We start from the raw sequence: 8,597 nt of genomic DNA on the forward strand, positions 1-8,597 counted from the left end.
TTTACATGTTATATACTCCATAAGATTGGAAGATCGTTGAGGGCAGGAACTACTTTGTTGTTTTCTTTTGTTTGTTCCCTTGGGTCCTATCTCAGGCACTAGCATATAGTAAAGGCTTCAAATACCTTGTGAATCTATTAAATTGAATTCTGCCCTGTGCCTCAAGAGAAGAAGACAAAAAAACAAGATCAATGATGTTCTGGCACCATGTGTAAGAGGGAGATGGATGGATTAGTTAAATAGAGGAGTACTGGCCCTGGAAGCAGAAAGACATGAATTCAAATCCTACTTCAGACACTTACTTCAGATAATTTAACCTCTCTGGACCTCAGTTTCTTCACCTATAAAATGGGGATAATGATAGAATTCTCCTCACAGGGTTATTATGAGAATCAAATGAGATAATTTACATAATTTTCAAACTTTAATGTGATCTATATACATGCATATATATATATATATATTAGCTATGTTTATATAGAGAATAATGATTTTTATACTTATAATTGCCAATAAATAAAATCAGTAAATAATGAGAGAAAAGGCAAAGTAGTAGGACTGTATTTGTATTAATGTCCTTATATTGCTTACTTCTATGCCTTTCATTGAACAAATATTAACTAAGAGCTAACTGTGCTGGGCCTAAAGGCTAGGGGCACCAAGATGTCTAAGACAGAATCCTTGCCCTCTAATATTAATGAACAACTGCTATGTGTCCAGAGGCAGCTAGGGACAGAGTGCTAGACCTGGAATCTGGACGACCTGAGTTCAAATCTGGCTTCAGACACTTACTAGCTGTGTGACCTAAGGCAAGTCACATAAACCTCTATTTGAAGAAGGCTCTAGCCAAGAAAACCCCATGTACAGTATGATTCATAGGGTCCTCAACAACATGGAACCAGAACATTGCTAAGCCTTGTGAGGCCTTGGTTGTAACCTCAAAGGGATGATAATTTTGTTGGAAAAGAATGTGCCACATGCATGAAGGTTCACATTATTAAGACTATAGAGAGAGACAGGAGTAGTTGGGAAAAGTTTCCTGGAGGAGGTGATCTTGACCTTCAAGAATGAAGCAGTTTGGTTAAGCAAAGAAGAGTTGGTAAGGGTAATCCAGGTAGAGAAAAGAATAAAACTGAAAGTGTGAAGGAGAGAAAGAACATAGCATATGTGTGTATGAGGAAGGCACACCTTTGAGTCTGTTTTCCACTCTGTAAAATAACACTTGCCTATTTAAGGACACTTATGAGAGATAACAGGCTACAATATTTGGGATTTAAGGAGAGAGTTCTTAAGTCTGAGGCAGAGAAAATGTATATCTTTGGATGGATATTCACCTCGCAGCTTTTACCCATACAGAGAAAGAGATTACTTAGTCTAGGCTTGGTATCTCTTTGTGTGTGTGTGTGTGTGTGTGTGTGTGTGTGTGTGTGTGTGTGTGTGCACGTGTGTGCATATGTGTGTGTGTGTGTGTGTTCAATAATGACTTTCTCCAGAAGATTCTTCATATCTTAAAAAAAGTTTTATATTCTTCTCTTGGAAGAGCCTGGATAGGCCAATGTAATTGCTTTGGTAACATTTTGCAGCAACATCAAGCATGCCTTTGATGTCCCCAGGGTTTCAATACTCAAAAAATATCAACTGTGTTTTCTGTGGCTTTGTTGAGTCACAGTCTTAATGATCACTAGGTGCTGACAGCTCAGCAACTATGCTTTTACAAGGTGTTCAACTGATATATCTAAAAGGCCCAATGATATACTGGAGGAGAAAAGGGGCTGTTAAAATTAAAATCAGTGGTGTTGAGAGCTATCACTTTTGATCTCCCCAGACTGGAGCAGGGAAGAATGGTGCAGAGGATAGAGTAATGGATCTGGAGCCAGAAGACTGGTTTTAAATATTTGCTCTGCAACCAACAACCTGTGTGGCGATGGGCAAATCATTCGACCTTCCTTGGTCAAAGTTTTCTCATCTTTAAAACAAAGAACTTAGACCAGGTGTAATCCAATTCAACAACCATTTGTTAAATACCTACTATGCACAAAGCACAGCACCGGCTTCTTGAGATCCAAAGAGAATAATGAAGCCTTCCCTGTCCCTAATGAGCTTACATTCTACTGGACAAACTCATGCAGTTACATACAGAACATATATGAAGTCATTTCTGGAGGCAGAGAAGTACTAATAAGCAGGAGATCAGGCAAAGTCTTAAAGGAGAAAGTGGCACCTGGGCTGAGCCCTGAAAGGAGACAGGAATCTCAGGAGGTTGAGATGAGGAGGGAGATGAAAGCCTTTGTACAGCTTGTCTCCCGTAAGCCTCAAGGTTCCTTCCTGCTCAAAATCGAATGATCTTCTTTCCATTATGGCCATTAACTTGTTATATGAGCCTGAGCAAACACTTACCCTCTCTGAGCCTCAGTTTACACACTGAATTAAATGAAATATAAGCCCTCTTTTAGCTCCAAATTCTGTAATCTTTTAAAATTGTACCTAGTTTCAGAAGACTGTTACTTCAAAAGAACTCAAACTATAAAAAAAAAAAAGCAGATGAACTTCAGCTCTTCTTCAGAACAGATTTCCAAACAAGGGGAAAAGGAAGTCCCTGCATTATTAATAAGAAAAACAGGTCTGTGAATTTTCACCCTGTTTTTGTTATTTCCTGTTGGACATGATGCCCTGAGAAGTCGACAAGGTGAGGATCCAGGGCCCAAAGCAGATGGTCTTTAAAATGATCATGCAGATTCCCTCTTCTAATGAAGCTTAAGAATCCTGTAGGATTTACAGGGAGAAAAAAAAATGTCATACATATGAAAAGACAGATGTTTCTTAGGATGCTGCTAAACAGTCCTTTGACAGAGCCCAGGAAGAGCTATGAGCAATGACTTTATTTCTGAGATGCTTACTATGCAAGACTTTATTCTCATCTAATCAATGTCAAAACATCTTTTAAATGGAAATTATCTTTTCTCTGGAGTGTGCATGCATGTGTGTGTGTGTGTGTGTGTGTGTGTGTGTACGCATGTGTATTCAAACAGGTTTAGGAGAAAGAGGGAAATGTGTTTCCTTTGGTACCTTTTGGAGACAAAGGATTGGAAAATGCCCCAGCTTCTCTTTTACAACCCGTCATCAAAAGAAATAATTCACTATTCGCTCCACATGTGGTTCTGGCTTAAAAACAGCTGCTGGGGATAGCTGTGCAGAATTAAATAAAACATACTGTCTCTGAGTATATGTCCCCAAACAGGCATTCTGATGATACTTATGAGAGGCAGGACAGCTTTGTGAACAGAACACTGGAATTAGAGTCACAAGGCCTGGTTTTTAATCTGAGCTCTGACATTTAACTACCTTATGACCTTAGTCAAGTCATTTTAAATCTTTTAGCTTTCAGTTTCTATATTGTCAAGTCGATGAGGTTGGTCTTCATCCTTAAGATCCCTTCCTGTGGTAAATTCTATGATCACAATGAGTATAAACTTGACATATATTGTACTTAAAACTTTTCCAGGTACTTTCATATGGGAATAACGAAAAGAGTATATGACTGTTAGTCAGGAGACTGGATTCAAGTCCCAGTTGCTTACCTCTTGCCCACCTAGAGTCTTGAATATGACATTCCAGTGGGTAGGAAGTGTTTATTACTTATTTCACCTATTTACTTCCGTGATCTTGAGAAAGTTCCTTTCCTTCTCTGAGTTATTTATTCATTAAGGAAGGCTGTCTGAGGCTTCTTTGCTTCATATACAAAACAGGAATACCATTATTTAAACTACTGCTCTGAAAGGGTTGTCATAAGGATCCAATAAGATAATATATAACATGGATATAAATGTTTGTAAACATGGATATGCTTATTCTGTTAAACCATTAATCATATGTTTTGTGAGCATTTTATAAATGATGATTGTTCTTCCTCAGCTGGTGGTTTATCATTTATAGAAGCTGGGGATTTTAGACTCTCTAAGTCCTTGGTCCAACTACTCTTTCATGGCACTTAGCTTATACCATTAATGCTGAACTTAACTCACTAAAAAAATGTATTATTTACATATGTGTCTCATGCCCCCCAATTAGAGTTCAAGTTTCTTAGGAGAGAGACTCTACCTCATTCAACTTTGCATCTCCTTGAAGTGCTGAGGACCAGGTCCTGAATATGACAGGAATATTCAATAAATGTTCATTACAACAATAAATGGAAGCCTGCTATGGTGGGGCACACCTGTAATATCTGCCATGGAGAATGGTTGAAGCTTAGAGATTTTGAGAATCGCCCTTCCTCTGCTTAAATAACTCTAGTGGCTTCTCATTCCCAACTGAAACAAAATCTAAAAGCCCTTTGCCATCTGGGTCTAACCTACCTTCCAAATTTTATAATATTTCTATCTATATTCTTTGTACTCCAACAAAACTGGACCAATTGTCATTTCTTAATACAGCTTGTACCTTCTCACTTTATTTATGCTGCACTCTGAATCTAGAATGGCCTTCCCTCTCATCTCCACCTGTAGAAATCATAAGCATCCTCTAAGGCCCTTTAAATTCTTTCCCCTTGGGGAGTTAGGTGGTGCAGTGGCTAGAGCACCGACCTTGAAGTTAGGAGGACCTTAGTTCAAATTCGGCCTCAGACCAAACACTTGACACTTACTAGCTGTGTGACCCTGGGCAAGTGGCTTAACCTCAATTGCCAAAAAAAAAAAAATTCTTTCTCTCCCATGAATCTTCCCCTTATATCTATTGAACTAAATTGAATCAAATAATAAGTTTAATAGATTTCAATCCTGTAAGGGATTGTAGTGACCACCTAATCCAAACCTTTTATTTTCTGATGAGGGAACGGAGGCCCAGAGAGGAAAAATGACTTACTCTAGGTCACATAGTTAATAAATAATAAAGCAGAGATTCTGATCCATGTCCTCTGATTAATAAATCCATTGCAGCAGCCACAATATCTGTTTCCTTGTACTTAGGTATTTTTTTATTATTTTGTTTACTTGTGTTCACATATTCATAACCAGTAAAGGAAGCAGGTATTCATCTAGTGAAAGTGAAGGATTACAGATGGACATCATAAATGTCTCACTAGCCATGAAATATTAAAAGAACCCAGAGGGAAGCCTATGGGATCTTAGCACAGACCTCCAGAGGATTTACAGAAAGGCATGGACAAGAATCACACAGCATGAAAAGGCATCATCTACACCAGTGGAAAAGATGTACACCATGAGATCATGAATTCATTGTAGTTTAATGAGATATTGAAAAGTACAGGTAACTATGTCCCTTGTTATTCCGTAAGTTTCTTGAGGATAGGGACATTATCCTATTTATCTTTTTTTTTCCTTCTTCTCTTTGTACCTAAATATGTTTTTTTCATATATTTGTCTGACATTTAATGTTATTTGTTGTTGAAAGGTGGGTGTTTGCCACGTGTTGGTTGAATGAAGAGAAGAGAGGACAAAATAACAATATTTTCAGACATCTCACCTTCAAGTCTTTAGACTAAATTCCGCTTTCGGAACTAGTTCCATCGATGGTATAGAGTGTCCATAGCTTCTAACTCTTATCATTGGTAGGTTATAAATGCTGACATTAATTCACAGCCTCCCTTTGTGCTAGCACACAGAGAAAACCAGTATTCATCCTTGCCTACAACCAGAAGCTCTGATAAATGAAAACATTTACAAAAGAAAGAGGGGAAAGGTGAAAAGAACTTGAAGTTTAAATGGATTCAGTTTCAAACAAGAGACATTTGAAGAATTTTCTAATGGCTTTATCAGTCTCTGTTTCCAACAGGAACATTCCTTTCACAGGCCAGTGTCTTGAGCAGAATATATGTGGATTTTTTTAACCTTCTAGCTTAGCACCTCTTGCCCACCTAGAGTCTTAAATATGACATTTCAGACGGTAGTGAGTGTTTATTATTTATCTCACCTATTCCCCATCATGTTTCACTGTCTTAGACATCACTGCAGCAGTGACATTCAATTCATCCCTTCAATACTAATCAGCTTTGGAAAAGAACGTTTCATAAGGCATGTGCCTGAATTGTGATAGGAAACATGGCTTAATAGAAAGATCATTAGATATAGAATCAAAAGTCTTGGCCTGACTCCACCATGTCTTACTTTGTGCCTTTGGTCAAGCTACCTTATTTCTTAGATCCTACATTTTAACATGGATATAAATGGAACATTGTGGAAGACAAATGTTATACGGTATGTATAATATATCACATATTAATAATATAATGGATTTTTACAGGGCTCCATTTACATTATCCAAAAACAATTTGGAGATCTGACGAACATTCAGGGAATTTTACCGTATCATTCAGACCTCTCATTGATGGATTTGGAAGAAAGTGTTTTGAAGGTTCATCTAGAATTGGGTTCATTGAACTAATTTGACAGATAACTGTTTAATAAAATATCTTTCCATATAGTTTCACCTCCAAAGTATTTTATGAGCTTGCTAGACCTTAGGAGTCCCTTCCAAGTATAATCTCAGTTAAGACCAAGGATTTCTAGGACATCTGTAGTGTGAATCAAAGAAGTGCAAACACAGTTCCCATGAGATGTAAAACTCCAATTTCACTTGGGATTGGCCATCAGGTGAGGACACAGAATCCCTAGAGTCAGCTTCTAGGCTCACTCATAACACAGGAGTTTGTTTTGTGGAGGTATCTTACTTAACCTGAATTTCAGAAGGGAAGGATTGTTCTCACCTGGTCAGAGTTAACCCATCACGGAGCAGGGCTAGGGGAACCATAGCTAGCTTGGTCAAGGAACAGAGAGGGACATTATTGTTCCGAGTGGCTTTCCCCTGGAGCACAACAACACAGGTCCCTTTTTTCTTATTTCCTGTCACCACCCTTAGCCCCAGTCCCTGTATCTCTACAAGGGTGAGAATATGGCAAACAAAGGGGGAGTGATGGATCTTACATCAATTTAGAGCTAGAAAGGACTTTAGAAGTCATCTATTCCAACCACTAATTTTGCAGATTAGGAAACTGTGGTTCAGAGAGGTAAAGTAATTTCCCAAAGACAACCTAAACAATAGCGTCAAAATCAAGGTTCAAACCCAGTTCTTCTAAATCCAGCACTTTCCACTGTACCACCCTATGATCCCCTAAAAGAAGGTCAGAAATTCAAGATTTATTTTTTTAGAATGTGTTCTGTATTATACCCAGTAGAGAGAATTGTGTCTGATAACTCATCCGTTCCTGTAGATATTCACAAACATCAATGACCTTAGCATCTCCATTTTTAGCAGGAAAACTTCCTTGAAGCAATTTAGTCTTCCTAACTCTCAGCAGACTCTGCCACTTTCATACATATGGAACCAATCTGGTTAATGAGGGTAAAGCCATCCTTTTATGTTAGAGCTGCCAGCAACAGGCACGGGCAGATTAACAGCCTACTCTAGGGACCATGTTTGCAGTTTTTCTTTTATTTGTTCACAGGCTGTCCAGCAGGGGAAAAATACCCTGGAAAAAACTCTGCTGATGGCACCCCAGAGTTGTGAGTGTTGCTCCTCACTCAGGATGCTACATCCTCCATAGCTAGCTAACAGTGCCTAGTCATCAAATTCTCACATGCTTGAAAGGCAGCTGAAATTTTGGTGTGCTAAGCACCTTAAGGTGATAAGCAATTCCTGTGCTGGCTTTCTAAATATAGTAAACATGTGTGTGCAGGGATGGGGAGAAAGACAAATACACGCACATCGGCTAGGCACGTGAAAAGTCAACGTGCCGAAGAGCTTCAGGATATTGAAAGTGCCATCCCGAACCAGTAGGAGGAGCCTAGGGGTCAATCCTTTCCCTTGAACCCCCGGGCAAGTGTTGCAGACACCTGACAAGCTTCTATGTGTCTTCCCTAGGATGAGGGAAGGTCAGTGGCTTTTTGACAAGCCAGCCTTGCAGGGAGTGTGGTGTACCTAGGAGACATTTGATTGAGAGTCAGAGAGTTAAAATGAGTGAGTTTGAATCCTGACTCTATTATGTGCTTCTTTGATATTGAACAAAGGACTTTACATCACCGGGCTTCAGTGTTCTCATCTATAAATTAAATAGCTTGGACTAAATGATCTTGAAGGTTTCTTATAACTCTAAATGTTTTCTGCTGGACCACAACTCCCTCTGCCCTCCAACCCCACAGTCCATTCATGTTTTTATTTTGAGACTGTAGCTTAGTAAACTTCGTTTCTTTGGCATCATCATTTTATGATCTTCTGGGCTTACCAGACTCTTTAAAAAACTGGGGAGGGGGTGTCATGAAAAATACTCTGTTTCACATTTTTAGGCTATAAGCTTCATCACACAAGGGACTAGGACTAACATGCCTTATGTTGTCTTTTTGTATGTGGATATGACAGAAGGATGATAAATATTTCATAAATTAAAGATCTGAATTCTGACATGCTCTCATTTAATAGCTCTGTGATTTTAGGTGGATCACTTAATCACTCTGGGCCTTGTTTTCTCCAATTACATGTAGTAGGCAGATGTAGGCATTTTTCTGGGTTCTTGTTGCTCGCTGATGAAGCCTCTGTTATACTGATGATATCATCCCACACAAGAGCATAAAGCCCTCATTTTCCCTAGA

Source organism: Phascolarctos cinereus, unplaced genomic scaffold (assembly GCF_003287225.1).
Source record: "Phascolarctos cinereus isolate Bilbo 61053 unplaced genomic scaffold, phaCin_HiC Scaffold_9;HRSCAF=440, whole genome shotgun sequence".
Taxonomy (NCBI): Eukaryota; Metazoa; Chordata; class Mammalia; order Diprotodontia; family Phascolarctidae; genus Phascolarctos; species Phascolarctos cinereus.